Source organism: Cyprinodon variegatus, unplaced genomic scaffold (genome assembly GCF_000732505.1).
Source record: "Cyprinodon variegatus isolate N-32 unplaced genomic scaffold, C_variegatus-1.0 Scaffold484, whole genome shotgun sequence".
Taxonomy (NCBI): domain Eukaryota; kingdom Metazoa; phylum Chordata; class Actinopteri; order Cyprinodontiformes; family Cyprinodontidae; genus Cyprinodon; species Cyprinodon variegatus.
This window is the reverse complement of record NW_015150937.1, coordinates 557,250-575,227: the sequence shown is the minus strand read 5'-3', so window position 1 is coordinate 575,227 and position 17,978 is coordinate 557,250. Positions and strand designations below refer to the sequence as shown.

The following is a 17,978-nucleotide window of genomic DNA, read 5'->3' as shown; positions in this document are numbered from 1 at the left end:
TACAAACTACTTTGCCGCAAACCACAAAACGCGCAAAACCATTATTTAAATAGGGCGTCTCCAACAGTTTTGCACTTGCCACCAGTTACGCAATCACTCTTGTTAAATCACCCGCAAACCATGGTTCAGCCCCTCGCGCAAAATTCCAGTTCGTGAGCGCAAATTACTGCACGCAAAATTAGATCTTGATAAATCCGGCCCACTGTCTTTCTTGTTGGGGGTATTTTTCCAGCAGTGAAGAGTTTTGCTGTCTTAGACTTACAATATAATCTTGCACTGAAAAATTTAGTAATTTCAAATTCTTTAATTTGAGAACATTTATTATGTGTGTGTGGCGGGGGGGGGGATAAATAGATCAAATTTTTACACTTTTATTGGTACTCATAATGATCCCTTTATAAATCAAATTAAAGGATTCTTCAAATGTATGCATTTATTTTGGAGATCAGAGTTTTAAGGTATTTTTTTTTCATAAAATCAGCAGCTTTTTTAAAATTTTGTCCTTGGGCTATAAATGTGAGATGCCAATCTACTCCTCTTAGTCACTGTCAGTTAGGATAGACCAGGGCTCTTTGTGAAGAAGGGTCAAAAGTACAAAGGTGCATACAGAGTATTGATAGCAGGTGTACCAATAATATTACCACTGGTGAATAGATATAGAAGTTTTTTAGATCTTTATCAGCGGTGCTGACATGTGTTTCCTGCATCCTGCTCCCTCATCATGTTTATGTTTGTTGGTTGAGTTCCTCAATATAACTAAGTCTGAGATAAGCAATTAATTACCTTCAACTCCTGTTTCATGTCTGCGGCTCCTGCAGCATCCAACACCACTCATTAATCCCCTTTTCTCTCTTTGCTGTTTTTTTTCTTCTTGTTATGCTAAAATTAAACATTGCAGATTTTCCACCATGCTGCCAATGTGTTTAGCTCTAATGAATACCAAACAAATCTGTTCAAATTGCTCAAAAACGTTGCGTTAAAATAAGAAATTCAGCTCTTTTTTTTTTCTAAGTTCTGCTGTCTACTTTTTGTTGTCAGGATCAGTCATAACATCCATCCGGTGTGCTTGAATTAAATTTAGCCCCTGTGTTCAAGTGGAGAGAAATCTACAATAATAGATGAAAGCCTCAGTGGTTGGTGCTGCTTGTATCTGACAGGGTATAGCAGCACCAGATTGATGTGTGTGTTTGTATAAGTGTCGGTGTGTTCAGGTGAGAAGTAGAATTTTATTTGTGCATCGCAGTGAAAGGAAGCGGAAGCGTTTCTGCTTTAAGGTGATAATAGAAACAGAGCAGATGCCTATAAAGTGTGTGAAAGGTCTAGAGAGCGTAAAGTGAGGGGTGTTTATAAGACCCAGCTTTAGCCCCTTTTATTCACAGCCTTTCTCTCACTTCTCACCTGTGCCTTTTGCTCGGACTCACCTTTAACACGAGTTTCCGCTCCACTGTCTTAATAGATGGATTCTTCCCAGCCTGCCTCAAGTTAGAACTTTAGTTCATCCATCCAAACATTGGAGCCAAACCAACCAAAAGACACTCCAAGTTTAAAAATAGTATATATATATTTTAACTTGAACTAGTTTTTCAGGAAATTCTTAGAAGAAAAATTTGCAAGCTTCCACTTCTTCAAATTGCTTCGCACAGCAGGTGAGCGTCATTCTTTCTTAACTTCTCCAGCAGCAGCGACACAGCTGGAGACTCAAAAACACTTTTTTTTAAAAACCTCCCTCTCTTTCCTTATCCCACCTTCAAGCAGAGCTTTTTAAGTTGGTTGGAAATGCCTTATTTATCTGAGGAGAAGCACCTGAAATCATACGTTCACAGGGTCTAATGAGGCACCGTCACACCAGTTCGCTCTGGGCTCCCCAGCATGCGGCCTGCGTGTCACTGTATGGGTGATGGGGAGGTTAGGGAAGTGTGAAGATTTTACCCATCGAAGAGATGAGATGCTGGCCACCGTGCCTTTGGCTGCCTGTCACAAATGCTCAAATTAGCTATTTACCTCTAGCTCAGCTCCGACATCCACAACTGGATCCATCACAGGTGTGCATCTTTGTCAGTACCAGGTATTGCATGTGTGCCAAATATGGTTGTCTGCTAAAAGTTCAAAGGAGGGTCAGTTATTCCCTTGACTGTAGCATCATTCATTTATTATTTTATTTAGTGGAAAATTCAGCGGACATGAGTTGTTTGATTTTTATTTTTAAACGGTTCCTTCGTGTTTTTGCAAGTTTCTGATTCCCTCAGATGTACATTAACACCTCTGGGAGCAGTTACTATAGCAAAGACACTGTTTTCTTTTTTTTTCTGATTCTCTATATACTGACCAGTCTTAAATGCCAATATTTGTCTTTCCCATATGTGCAGAGAGCCTGCTAGCTAAGAGTCTCTGATGATTCAACATTTGATCAAACTGCAGTAAACGATCTTAAAAACAGGTGATTTCATTTAATTAGTGTGAAACTGATAGAATAAAAACCCAGTAAGTTTTGATCTCATTAGCTAAATTTGATATTAAATTATTTTGCAGGTCAATATGCATAACTTAGTGACTATGTGAGGGCTGCCTGTCTCAAAAACTCTCCTATGTAACTTGAGCGGATCAAATCCATCACCAAACGAGTCGTGTGACTGAAAGCGCTGCTTTAAGACAGTCTGGGCTAATTTTAAATACGAGACCTAACCCTAAAAAAGTATTTGTTTGGCAGCGAAATAGACATATTTTTGGTTTTCTGATGTAGGATGTAATCTAGAGGGGAGAATGTGGCCCTGAATTAACAAGACTTACAAGACTTCTCAATCTGCTGGTCTGAAGTGGTCTTCTAGCAGATTCAAAAAAACCTGCAGGGAGACGTTTAACTTTGCTACAGTGGGGACTAAACCTGGAAGATTTACATACCCTCCCATTAAAGACGATCATAAATTCACATCAGTAATTAAAATTACACAAAATTGAAAAAAATAATAATGAATAAAAACTGGAATAAAATATTGATTTCGAATGTATACAGTGTTGTTGCTGAGGTAATCTTCCTGTCCCGTTTTGCTGAAATCGTTGTCGCAGTGCTACAGTAGCAGCCATTCAAAATGGCCCTTCCCAGTCCAACGGCTGCCGTATGGCAGCCCACTTTCCTCCAACTACCAGTAAATCCCCTCCTACAATCCAGCCACTGGAGTGACCCCCTCTTGCATTTTTTTTTACTCTGACTCCACCCTTTCGCTGAATTGCAGGGTCTGGCAGGGAGACGACGCTTCTCTTCAGATCTTAATGTCCATAAATCATGACAGAATATTTTAGTATTAAGATGGTGTTTGAAAGGAAATTGTAGGGGACCAGCCAAGGGCCCATCAAGGAAAGTGGAGAAATTTTGAATGGCTACTACTGCAGTTAATAGCCCAACAGATTTGCTTTCACAAACAGACCATTATGGTTGTTGCATAAGGTTCTGCTTGATTAGGGCGGCTACTAGTGATTATTTTGCAGATCGATTAATCTGTCAATTATTTTTTCGATTAATCGATTAATATTCGGATAGCCAAAGGTTCCTTAGACTACTAAAGAGTATTTTTTACTAAATTAACACGATTGAAACTAAATCTTTTCACCTGAGGAGTTCTGGAGCGTAATGATAGACAAAAAGGTTTTTATGTATCCTAAATAAAAAATATTTATATAATTTATTTTTCAATCTTGGTATCATTACTGTCAACTAATGACAGGTCTTAGAGTCACTATGCTCCAGTAAACAATCAATTACTAAATTAGTTGACAATTATTTCAATAATCATGAATATTCCAATTAATCATTTCAGCCCTAAATTTTATACTTATAACTGTATTGAAAATAGTTAAGTGAATAAAATGGTATACTAAGGAGACAGACAAGGGAGAGGGGATAAGAAATAAGGGGAGACAGGAAGAGGGAAAAGAGGAAAGAGAAAAAAAAGTGAACAAAAATAAACCCAAACCAAAAAATAAACAATGGAGAAGGTGTACTGTACTGTATTGTAAATCTTCTACAGTGTTGCTTTTAATACAGAGGAAAAGCTACGTGGTTTTAATTAACAAATCTGTGCATAGTTCACATTTTTGTTGCTAATAAAGCTGCTTTTTGTGGTTTTTCACTACTTCTTTTTTACATCCAAGTCAGAATTTTGTTCACTCATCCTTATAAGTAACTGATACTGTCATGGAAGCAGGAGAGGAGTAATTAGTCAGAAGGAACAATGTAAATTAAACCCTACATTTCTTAGGATTTTATACATGATCAGTTATTCTAACTAGGATTAATCTCAACATACACTTTAGATTCCTTTTTTTAATCTGCAAGCAAAGTGGAAAACCATGAAACATTTTTCTTTCCCTTTATGTTGGTTGGTCACGTAAAAGGAAACATGTAAAGGTTTTGGATGTAAATAATGTGAAAATGTTCCAAGGGGTTAAATGCCCTGTTCGTGTTCCTGATGAGACCTAGCGTAGGCTAATCTAACTGTACGCTCCAAGTCCTTCATGAAAATAAAATAATTAATTCATTGTTTCTGTTATATAAGGTTTATTTCTGCTAAAATGGTTTATTTAACCAAGGAAATAATGTTTTATCATCTTTGTTCCTACAGTCATGTTAGCTGGTCTGCATCTTATCAACGGACTGCCAAAGTATAACAGCCTAAAGTTTTCACAATACTATTGTGTCATTGGATTATTTTTAACTGTTAAACCTCAAGTGAAGATGTGGAGAAAAGAGACATTTCCATTTACACCTCCTGTTCTCTCCTCTCTGGTACCTCCTGTTTTGTTCTCTCCTCCCTGTCTGTTTTCTTCACCTCAGGGGGTGTCATTTCTGCTGCAAGCAAAATGCAATTAGTATGCGCAGGTATTCAGTGCTAAATATCTCATACATACCAGCAGACTGAAGCAAAAGGCTGTAGAGTTTGAGGAGTCTGTTATCTGAGGGTGAAGGTTAGCTCAGTAATATCAAAACGGTCTTTTATCTCTGGTGAACTAACGGTAGCATCGCTTTGTGCAAATTGAATTAAGATCTATTCTTAAGAACTGTAGGAGAACAATTTTCCAGAAAACATTACAAATCAGGAAAAAATGGATTAATTGGAAATTCACAGCATGGGTCTAATTAGCAGGGGAGCTGTTTTACTGTTTACTCGTGTTTATGCTAACATTTCTTTTAGAAAACTTTCACAGTGGTTAGTTGAATTATTTTAGTCGTGTTATTTGCATAAATAATCCAAGATCAGGAATCAATCTTTTACAGGTTATATACAGTGCTTCACTTTGACCTTTTTCCCTAATTTCTAACCACCAACTTATTTTTTGCACATTTCACCAGAAACTAGAAAAACCAAAGTAGAAGTAAAAGATTAACTCCAACCTCTGCTTCATTACATTCAAGTCTTTTAGGGCAGGAGATCCAAAAGCGGGGGTCATTAGATGGTTTTGTGTTCCCTGAGGTGTATGTCAGACCACAATATTTCATGAAATACAACAAAGAGAATCTTACATTTTTTTTTAATTAATGTAGCATGATAAGAGTAGAGTTTACATTTATTTATTTATTTATTTGTATCCATAGCTGTATACTGGTTATCTATTCTCCAGGTGCGCAGTTTTATATTGTTTAAACACTTTACGCCGTAAAGTATTTTATTTTTTTATCTTTTAACTCTTCATTATTGTTATTCTGTTTTTCTAAGGTCCACGTTTGTGTGACCATTTGTTCTATAATCTTTTTGCTGCTGTAAACACAAGAATTTCCCCATTGTGGGACAATACAGTGAACCCACCCCCCAGAATGCAACTGAGGAGGACGTGTTCATGGTTACCACATGTGAAGCGTTAGTTTTCCTCCAAATGTAGCATTTTCTATTAAACTAAAGGCTGGACTCTTTCTTGCTTCTCTGGCCCTCATTAAAAGGTCACTCTGTGGGTTTACTTTTTCCTTCAATTATTATTATTATTTTTAAAAACTAGTTTTATTGGGATATTCGATTAAAGATTGTAAATAGAGCTTTGCAGCTAGAGCAGCCTGTGACGCCTACAGCCAATGCAATGTTGACAGATTTTGGTCATCTATAAAGATTGACACGTCTTTAGGAGGCTGTGTGGTTGAATCCCAACCTGTGAGAAAAGAAATGCAGCCATTTGATCACTTTTTATGTCCCTCTTGTGAGGTTGTTAGGGTTGTTTGTTGAAAAATATTTCTCTCTAATATCTTTTATTCCTTTTCTGTAGGCAACTTTAATCGGTTGCTTTACTGTTTCTTTTAGTTTTGATTTATTCAAATGGAATTTTCCAAATTTGGTTGTCTCCAGTGTGGTTAAAAAAAAAAAAAGAAGTAATTCTGTAAATTAGCACTAGATGGCAGTGGTGGAGCATGTTGGTTGTGTGCTGGGGATTAAAGTAAGGATAAAAGCATGCCTTGCCCTGCAAAGCAGACTGCTGGGCGACATGTTCTCCTAGATTTTCTTCATCTTTTCCGTCTCTCCGTGTTTGGGTTAATGATGACACAGAAGTGCTTTTGACGCCGTCCGATAGAAACGATCACCGAAAACCAGCGTGACCAGCCTGGCATTGCTTAAAGTCAGACCTGATACTGCAGGCCCTCAGGCCACAAGCGTTGATGGCACACATGTTAACAGTGTGCTGCCCTGCTGCTGTGTACAACCACCAGGAAGTGACACCTCACTAGAGTGTAAATGTTGCATTTTGTGCTGAATATGCAGCTTTCAGCTACAAGATGTTCCTGCTAACCAGCCGGCTCCCCTGCTGTCTCACTTTAAAAGGCATTTTTCAGATTTATTTATTTATTTTTAAATTCAGCATTGATTCTTTTTAACCATTAAATTTTAATTGAATTTTCTTTATCTCCATGATTACAAACAGAGCGAGCACTTCTCCACAGCTATTAATTAGCACAATTATTTATTTACTGACTCATCCTTTCCAGATAACCAGTCTGAAGCAACCTTATTTTCTCAGTTATTATCATTTTAGTGAATTTGAACCTTCATTAAAGGTGTTTAACATTGTAGCTCTGAATGAGGAAGATGTCCATCCTATGAGTTTGCATAATACACATTGTAAACATCTTTTTAATTGCATTTTTAAAATCAGGCAGTTTTGTGGACAGACACAGCTTTGAGGCTCCAGGCTGGAGATTAGCCGGAGAAAAAACAAAAAACGGATATAGTTTAAGAAGAAATCCAGTAGCTACTGAGCAAGATAAAACCTTATAGTTTATTGCCTGGGTAAGAAATAAACCCTTATGCCTAACCCTTGCTGCTGGCTGTCTGTTTTCCCTCCTTTTTAGCCAGGATTTAATAGCGAGAACTGATAATTGCAAAGCGTGATAAATTTGGTGATCATGTGAGGATTTTTTTGAAGACGGTAAAATGGTTAAAGTTCAGTCAGATTGGATATAAAACATCTGTAAGTAACCATTTAAGGATTTTGTTAGACATTCTCATTTGGCTTTAGTTTTGGAGTGGAGCTAGACCATTCCTTTTTTTGGCACTAGTAATTAAATTCCTTTTAGTTTATTTATATGACGCAATTTCTCAACATATGTCATTTGCAGGCACTTTACAGAGAAAAGTGAACCTGATCATATAGTCTGATTGGTCTCTATTACTAGTAGCCTTTAGAAATCCTCCACGTCCTTACTGGAACATTTTAACACATACTTATGCTGTCGCTTCAGCTGTGCAGTATGTTTAAGGCTGATGTTCTTCTGGAAGATGGTTTTTTATCGCAATCACAAGTCTTTTCTGCCAGATGTTCACTGTATTTAGCTTCATCTACAGTGTGAAAGAAACTCTAACTAGCAACCCTATCCCTGCAGAAGAAACACTTTCCCACAGCATGATTCTGCCACTGCTGTTTAAGCTGTTTCCAGTTAAGGCAGATTATACTTCTGCAACCGCACACATCAAATGTCGCTTGGGTCTGGTAGTGAACCAATTTTGCTGGTATGCTTCTGCACCGTCGGTCTGGAATTTCTAGGGTCGCACGGCAGTTTCCAGCCAAAGCACAAGGGAGTCTATTCGAGAAGTCGAAAGAACTTTGAAGGATTGTACTTCCAAACCTCCTCGATTAACCTTTCGTCTTAGTTGTCCATTGTAGTTGTTCCCCGGTTTTTAAAAATGGTGCGCCCCGGCACCGGTTCGAGAAGGACGACCATACAGACATCCTGTTTGTTCATACCAAGGAACAATTGCAGCTGCTTTTTATCTGTGCACTTCCGTTTGAGGTCTGTGCGGGTTTGTAATCCTCTGACGCGTAGTCAGGATTTTTTTTAGGTGCGCAACGACGGTTGCAGAACCTCTGCTTCGTGGCTGTGGTTACGCACAGGGACAGCTTTGACGGTTGCAGAGGCTATGCATTAGAAGCATAAATTGGCCTTTAGTCACTCACTGCATTTTAGATGGGGATAAAAAAGTAACATTTGGTCTCATCTAGGGCTGAAACAATCTGATTAATCATAATTAATCAAATATTTAAATAATCGTCAACTAATTAGGTAAACGATTAATCGTTAACTGGAGTATAGAAGCTCTAAAACATGCCTTTAGCTGACAGAGTGACCCACTTACAGTAATTATACCAAGATTGTAAAAATTAATATGTAAACATTTTGCATTTAAGATGAAAAATAATCTACCTTTTGTCCTCCAATATGCCATTTCCAGAACTTCTCTAGTGGAAAGGTTTTACTTTCACCTGGTTTAATTTCGTAAAAAGGAACCTTTTTGCTATTAATGGATTAATCCAAAAAATGATCAACAGATTAAACGTGTAGAATAATCGTTAGGTACAGCCCAAGTCTCATTTGACCAGAGCATGTCCTCCACATGTTAATGACATCTACTTTATGCCTTTTGGCAAACCGCAAACAGGATGTCCTATGGCTGTCTATAAACATGTCTCTCTTCTTGCCATTCTGTAATAACAGTTGTGAAGTAAACCATTAACAAGCATTCTCCCACCTAAGCCCTCTATTTCTGTTTCTTCTACCAAGTTACATTTCAGCTCTTGGTTACTTGATCTGCTAAGAACTGGGTAGCTTTCTAGCTTTGCTCCACACCCTGCCTTTTCTGATCGACTTGTGCTCTGTTAGGACGTTCAAAAACATACGGTAATATAACATTGCTTTAGACTTCCCCACGCTACCTATTCATTTATTAAATTAAAGTGTGTGGTTTCAGCCTCCAAAGAGAAAAAAAAGAATTCCATAAAGCTGCCATTAAGACTAGACATTCCTGTGTCTAATTCAGCTCATCACAGACCTGACGTCGTTTCTTCATGTTAAACCGACTAAGTCCCTTATACGCGCCTGCTCATTCACAGAGGCAAACCTCCTCCCTTCACTTTGAGCAACTCTAATTGCTGACAAGCAGAGAGCTCGTCGGGTTGGGGAGATTCTGATCTGTCGATGAGACAAATCCTGTCGGCTCAAAGGACCAATGTGTTGGAGCGGAGTACCTCTGCCGTCAGAGAGCCACTGACGTGGAATGAGACGACTGGACAAGGCTTAGAGAGAGGAAAGGGTTTCCATCCTGCTTGTTTTAACGAAGGAGAACCAGCACCTCTTTATACACTTTAATCTGGACTGGCTCATATTAGAGTAGTATTTCTCTTTTCTTTCTTGAATATAATCAATCAATCAGTATAATCAAGTAGTTGTGTGAGCAGAGAAATACACATCTTAGTTTTATATAAAGGCGTCATGCACACTAAGAACTACACTGTGGTATCTTTGATCATAATAATTTAACTCCTCTGTTTCAGTAATTTAAAATCACCTTTGGTGTGACTTTTGTGCACCTTTTGATGAACAGATAACGACACAACTCTTCAGTCAAACAAAACCTTTTTTTTTTCTCTCAGCATCCATCTTTTATCGTGCATTCTCTTTCTCACCATCTCCTTGGCAGCGCTCCCTCCCCGTCTCTGTGACAGTTTGTGTGCCAAAGAAGGCTGATGATGAAGTGTTAATTCATCTAACCTCCCACGGTTATGTGAAGAAACCTCACATTTAATGAGCAAACAGCTAGACTAACCAATTCATGCCTGCGGTACCTCTGCCACACCTCGTGTGCAGGATCATGTGAGAGTTCATGTATTTTTATTCTTTCATTTGCAGGTGAATAAGATGTGCATATCAGCCGCAGGTGATAAGTGCGATGGCAGATTCATAAATGCAGTGAATGAACACCGGAGCAGTTGTCAAGAGGCTTTGTATTTATTGTGGTCGTCCTATCATGATGTAGAAGGGCTTTAGTCTGCCATGTGGGGTTTCTCTTAATTCCTCCTTTCATGTGAAAAGGTGAAAGTTTCCTTGTTGGATTGGAGTTTCCCTTTGATTTAATTGAAGAGTTTATGGGGTTGGATGGAGGAAGACGTGCGGCAAAGGTTCTGAGGTTGAAACTTGAGCTATGGAAGATTGTCTCGACGTCAAACAGTATGGGATGCCTACTTTACCACTACAATATAAATACAGCATGAAATTAAATAAGTCAACCTGTGAAAGACGAAACTGGCTTAAAGCAAGTCATCGATACACCATAATTAATTGATTATTTCATGAATCAACTAATTTATTAATCAAATAATTATTAACTGGAATATAGAAATTCTAAAATATGCCCTTAGCTGATAGTGTGACCCAATTAGAGCAGTTATTATAATAAAAAAAAAACACCCTTTTGGTCAATCAATATTGTCCGGAACTCCTCAAATGGAAACGTTTTAGTTTCCCCTGGTTAAATTCTGAAAAAAACAAATCTTCTTTGAAGGAAATATTGCAATCTGATTATTAATCTGTTAATCCAAAAAAGTAATCAACAGGTAAACGATTAGCAAAATGATCATTAGTTGCAGCCCCATTGGGCTTTTGATACTGTCTTCTAGTTTTTATTTTTTTTAAACCTCTGTGAATAATGAAAGCAGAGACCCTACTAGGTTGTATTATAGCATTACTAACATGTATCAGGTCTTATTTTGCTAATAAATCTGTCAGCATAACTAAATGACAAATTGATTTAGTTTTGTCATTTGAACTTGCAGCTCTGCAGGATTCTGTACGAAACCCTCATCTCATAAAACTAAATATTTATGAGATATAAACTCATGTTTATGGATCATCCAAGCCTTGTAGAATATATTTTTTATTGAATTTGTTAAAACAAGTTTTATAACCACATACTCCGTCAGCGCTCCGCTCACATACGTCGTGTGGAGTACTTGTCTGTCATGTTAATCAATGAGAGCTGTTCCATATCCAGCGCTACTCCTCCGCATGTCAACGTCCACTTACGTCTTCTCCATCTTCCACCATCAAATGGAGCCAAGCTATTTTTTCCTCCGCTCCGGTCCAGCCAGGTCAAGATCCGCAATTGCATTCGCACCAAACAGGAAAAAAACTAATGGCGAGAAGATCCTGTTTGTCAAATTAAAATATAGTAACGACAGATTGGTCTTATATTTTCCCCAAAACTAAGACCATTTAATTAAATGATTGGATATTATACTATTGATACTTCAACATACCAGGAAGTAAAATTCTCATCTCCTTCAAAATATTTATTTTATACTAAGAGGCTTACTAGTTTAATCAAATCCAGTCACAACAACTTTCAAGGGCGCATCTCATAATTTCGAAATAAACTTCTTATGGCAGGCCTGGATGAAGAGATGCTTAGTTTGGAAGTAAATAGCAAACATACTTCATGCAAACCAGTTTTCTATTATCCTAGTTATCCCTGTTACAAAAATCCAGAGCAATAAGAAAATGTTTGGGCAAAAACTGCACATATGCTGGATGCTAATGGGGATTTTTTTAATGTTTCATTTTTTAATTAAGCGTTCATTTCCACATGTTTTGCTCTTACGAGTTTAATGATAATACAATCGCGTATGCTTTCCTCGAGCTTTGAGGAAGTTGGAGCAGAGCAAGATGGGAGGAACAGCGGAGGCTGTAGGCTTTGCTTTGTGCAGGTTGTCTGGAGCGCAGCTGGGCGGAGCGTAACGCTGCGGTTGCAGAGGATGTGGGACTTCGGGATAAATGGCAGACCAGGCTCTTGACCTGTTGCTATGCAGAGAAATGCCAAACATAAAGAAATGTATGTGTATCCTCTTTGATGATGCCTGGTTGGTTAAAAATAACATGTATTTCCTTTATGAGCCTTTCATGCTAAGGTTTTGGAAAATGCTTCATTTTTAACTAACTTAAAATACTGATAAATCATAAGCTTAGATTAAATTATTCTGCTTGATCAATAAATTGTATTAATATACCTGTGACAATATATTGGGGTGAAGGATGTCCCCATTTTCAGGTTTATACTCTCCTCTCTGTTTGTTTTGGCATCTTTCTCCTCCTTTCTTCCTAATTAAAAAGCCAAATCAGGAGTTTAACTGTGCACACCGTGTCTCCCTGTGACATTCTCCAGACTAATCCTCATTTTATTCCCCGTCCCTAATTTCCCCCTCTCTCTCTCCCTCTCTCTCTTTCTTCTCCCGGCTTTCAGGCTAAAACCAAACTGAAACCTTTTTGTCCCCAAACACATAGATTCATTCACACATTCCATTTGCATAATTTAGCATTTACATAATTGATTTCCAAGGAAGCGTTTCACACTTTACGAGGTGGTGTTGGAGACCAAAAGGTCTGATACTGCCATGCGTGCACAAATAAACACACGCACATTCATTTACACTGCTGTGCACATATGGGTTTTGTTGTGCCACAGTCTCTGCCTCTTTTGGTTTTCTTCTCTCAAAGGGAAATAGACAGAAAACATGCTGCTTTACTGAATGGTTTAGACTTTAAGTCTAAATGAAGCCAAACTGGTGCATCGATGACCTGCTCGGTACGAGCAGCAAACAGAATCAATTAAAGGCCAATTTATGCTTCTGACGCAGAGCCTCTGCACACATCAAATCTGTATCTGTGCCTCGCCGCGCACCTCAAAAAAATCCTGACTACGCGTCGGACGGTCGCAAACCCGTGCAGACCTCAAGCAGAAGTGCGCAGACAAAAAGCTGCTGTGATTGGTCCTTGGTATGCCTTTCCGGCTGTCTGTGTGGTCGTCCTTTTTGATTCGTTCCCAGGGCGCACCATTTTTAAAAACTGAGGAACAACTACAATGGACAACTACTACGACAGGTTAATCGCTCTTTTTGCCAACTCCATTAACAGAACCTGTTTGTCTTCGATGTCTATCAACTATAGATCCATCTCTGTGACTGTGATATCTTACAGACACGCCATTGTTGTGGAAAATAAACACTCTGCCGGCAAAATTCTCGTGGCCAGCCCGTGAACTTCTAGCGTGTTCTTGAATAGGCTCTCCCCTTGAGCTTTGGCAGAAATCTGCTGTGCGTCCCTAGAAATTCCAGACCGACGGTGCAGTGGCATACCAGTAAAACTGGTTCGTGACCAGACCCAAGCGACGTTTGATGTATGCAGTTGCAGTATAATCTGCCCTTTAAGCTATGTTCACACTGCAGCATGAAGTGACCCAGATCAGATTTTTTTTGCCCATATGCGACTTGTATCCGATATTTTTATGGCAGTCTGAACAACACAGATACGATTTTTTTCAATGCCACCCAGGCCACTTGGCTATGTGGTCCTGAATCTGATACATATCTGATCTTTTCAAATGTGACCTGTGTGTGAACGGCCAGGTCGCATTCATCCGACCTGATCTACATTAATACTCAACAAAGGTCGTTATTCTGCATCTTGCTGTGCAGAGGCGGGAAGAAAAACAGCAACATGTCGGACAATAATGCTGAGAGCAGTCTTTTTTTAACCATCTTGAAAAGATTACATTTTTAAAGTTGGGAAAGATTGCTAGATGCACTCCAGCACTACCATCCATGTCTACTTCTGTAAACACAGAGGATGCTTGCTTGTGATGTCATTGCGCATATTATTTGGAAATATGAACAGCAATGCAAAAAAATAAAAATAATAATAATAATCAGATTTCCCAAAAAATCATAATTGAGCATTAAGGCCTGCTGTGTGAAATCTATGAAATTTGTGTGGTTGTACTAAAGGAGCTTTATCCTGGATTTCCCAAATTGGTGAATCCAAATCCTTTTTTAAAATCCAGATTGAGTTTTGATATAGCTGCAAATTATTAATTTGATATCGCGTCCAGTCTGTCACAGACATTTAGATTGAACCGAATAAAAACCTTAAAGGAACACACTTTGCGATACTGGGAACACTGTATCTTCATCCAAGTAAAACGATATAATACTGCATAGTAAAAAATTATTATTAAATTGTTGATTTACATCCCTAAAAAAAACTTAAGCTTCCTTCGTATTTAGATATAATGCTTCTGCCTTATAAGCAATTTCGTAGTGCTGTCAGGTCACCATGACAACCCGTTTTTTTACTGGGATCGGGTAACTTAACTTGGATGATAGAGCAATTACTTACTGTAATGGCCTTACACGTGGCAAGAGAACTGTAGGAATTTCTCTGCTCTGTTTCATCCCACTACTAACACTATATTTGGAATGGATTTAGAGCTCATGGAAGTAAATTTTAGTATGATTACTGTAGTTTGCTTACTACATTTTTCTAAACTTTCTTTAATTTTTAAGTTTAAAGCAGCTGAGATTTGCTTTCGAGGAAGATCTGAGCCACATAGGTATGATGTCGGATGTACCTGGAGTCATGCTGTTTTCTATGAAAAGCAGACTCCATCAAACTGCTTGGGTATGTGTGAGTTTTTCTGTCTCCTCATCTCAACAAGCCCATTCACCTCTCCTCTAAAGTCTTTCGTCTATGGAAATGGGACGCCACACTCCTGTGAGCAACCCATGGGGATCCAGCTATACACACATGCATGGGCACTCTCAGAGCGGGATGGTTTAACAGATGGCGTCAGCTGTATCCGTTACAAAGATTACCCAAAACCACACAAATGCATTTTGCGGCCACTGGCTTTGTGAGTCCACCTCATTAAACTCGATGGTGTTTTTATGAGGCATGGCAACATTAGAGCCACCTACCGCTTTAATCTGTCCCTCTGAGTTCTGTATCCACCAGCAGACTGGGAGAGCTTAGAAAAAAAACACAACATGGCATTTTATGCCTGTCTGAATATTGTTTGATACGGGGATAACCTTGCATATATGGTCATTTAATAATTTTGGTTACACCATTTCAGAGAAATTCCTACAAGGAAATCATCATAGTCCTAGTTTCTAGATTGTTTTTTACACAGATGCTCTAAAACAGACAACAGATATACAGTAATAGTTCTTCCTCAGGAGCTTTCATAATACTTAAAGGGGCCTAGTCACACACTATGCCTATAACCCCCCCACAAAAAACAGATGTTAATGTCAAAATAAAGCAAAGGTTCATCCTGATAATGTTTACTTTATCCTTTTATAACCCTGAAAAGTATTAGTGACCGACCTTGTGGCACAGTTGGCAACATAAACCTTCCTGCCATCTGCTGGCAGTACTTGTTCATGCATCAATCAACTTACCAATTTCTGAGGCTTTAGTTCCCGCTTCAGTGAACTCCAGCGTTGATATCGTATTCCGAGCATTAATTTTCTGTTATCCGTCTTTGAATCATTTGAATTCACTTTCTTCCACTTTTTTTTCCCCACTGGATCTTAGCTTAAGTTGTTTGGCTCCTTCACTTTTTCATTTACTCATTGCTCATAGGCACAGAATTGTACCTCTATGGGATCCTGTTAAGGTAAATACTGACAATGCTAAAGTTTATAACAAATAAAAAAAAAAAAAAACGCAGTATAAGATTGAATAAGCCAGCAGTTCGCTATCATTTATTCAGAAAGCCTTCATAATAAGGAGTGGCGGCCTAGTGGTTAATTCAATTCAGTTTATTTATATACCGCCAATTCACAACACATGTCATCTCAAAGCACTTTACAGTTCATCAGATCATACAGTCATATTGATTCAAAGTTTTCTATCTTAGGGAAACCAGTTGGTTGCATCGACTTATTGACTCGAATGCAATCCTTCACACTAAGCATGCTTGTTGCGACAGTGGAGAGGAAAAACTCCCTTTTAACAGGAAGAAACCTCCAGCAGAACCAGGCTCAGTGTCAGCGGCCATCTGCTGAGGCCGACTGGGGTTCAAGGAGACAGAAGCAGACATACAAAAAGCAGCTGTAAAAGGCGGCCCGTCCAGGAAACACACAGCCAGGCAGACGAGCTTCGAGCCAACCAAGGTTAGGGCATAGAGCTTGGAATCCTGAGGTTCTGAGTTGAAGCACCACTCCTGCAGACTACCACTCTGTGTCTCTGAGCAAAGACCTTTAACGCTCGATTGATCCCCGGGCGCCACACGATTGCAGCCCACTGCTCCCCAACGGGATGGGTTAAATGCAGAGAGTGAATTTCTCCAATTTGAGGTCAATAAAGTTCAGTTATTTATTAATTATTTATATCCAGCCAGATTGAGCTACTTGCCTACAGATTTGTGAAGTCATTAAATCATTTATTAAATCAACTTTCTCATATTTTTTTTCTGTTAATTGAAAGAGAAAGCTGTCCTGTAATATTTGAATCTTAAGCCGATGACAATGATGAAAATCCTAAGTTGTATTAATACATCAAGACAAGAAACACTGTCACAAGAAAGTGATGAGTCACATTTTGGCAATATTTTTTAGAAATTGTGGAATCCCCATTTGCAGTTTTCACAGTTAGATTTCAGGTTTCATGAGTTAAAAACTATTTGATGGAGCATCCGTGATCAGGGTTAGACACTGTCACACACTGAACTTAAGATTTCTGTGTATTTCTAATTCAGTTCCAAAACCAAAAAGACTCTCTAACATGTTTTGTGTATTCGCAAACAATGTAAAGTTTTCTCAAATCTAAGTATCATATCCAGTTTAGATTTGATCTATGTAAGTATTTTAAATCCCTGTCATTATCTTGGCTTAGGGAAATGTTAGTTTCCTCTTGCTGAAATGCAATTTTATTGGAATTCAGCACCTTTATTGATATACACCCAAAGTTCTAACCATCAAAACTGAATGGTTATATTCGGTGTATAAGGCAGCTATTCTATGTTATTTTCTAAACTGAAGGAATGACTGCAATGCTGTTCTATGTAATGATAAACAGAAGTTTGACTGATTTAATTACACAAACCACAACAGTTATAGCTAGAGGTAATTGATAGATTGTATTTTACTTACAGCTTTATCTTTGTTGGACTTTTAATCTAAAGATGGTTTAAACTAACGGTGAAAAAAGAGTTTTAGAAGCTATGAAGCATCCGTTAAACTTAAGTACCTTTAGTTGCTAATGGTAGGCCGATCTCTGTGTTCTCACATTTGTGTTGTGTCTGTCACGACATTTCTGCTTCCTATGGAGCATCCAGAAGCTGCAACTAAAAGGATTTAAAAGATGTTGAGCCTAATTAGATATTTATAACACTGCGTTATCAGCTGTATTTAAATGCAGCATTTATTAGTAGATTCTGTACAACATGGCATTTTAGATCCTAGTACCATAGCAGCAGCTGTATGGGAGCTAAGTGGGCTTTATGCACAACTCCAATACTTTTTGAACTTAAGAGAAGTCATTTGTTTCTGGTCTTTCATTACCGGATGAGCTGAATAATCCGGTTGTGTCTGGCCATGGTTACTGAGGTCAGGCACGCCTGGAATAATCGATTCATCAAGTAAGAAGACAGGGGAAAAAAAAGAGCTGCCTTAAGTTTAGGAAGTATTTGGATCATTAGTATGGACAGCTTTCATTGAATCTGGTTTTCTGAAGTCTTTAGAGGAAGTATCCTTACCATAACGATGCAGCTTTGATGACACATCTTAATAGATGAAAGGTAGATTTAAATATTTTATGCAATATTAGAAACATGAAGGGTTTTGGAGCAGAGAAGTACTAAAATTCCTTCTTAGAAAAGTTTCTGAATGGTACTTTC

The 17,978-nt window shown here is 38.4% G+C and overlaps 1 protein-coding gene across 2 annotated transcripts in view; it reads left to right on the top strand.

The window, feature by feature from the left end:
* LOC107094458 (MICOS complex subunit mic25a-like) overlaps window positions 1-17,978 on the top strand; it is an 85,306-nt gene that overhangs the window by 9,323 nt on the left and 58,005 nt on the right. The window lies entirely within an intron of this gene.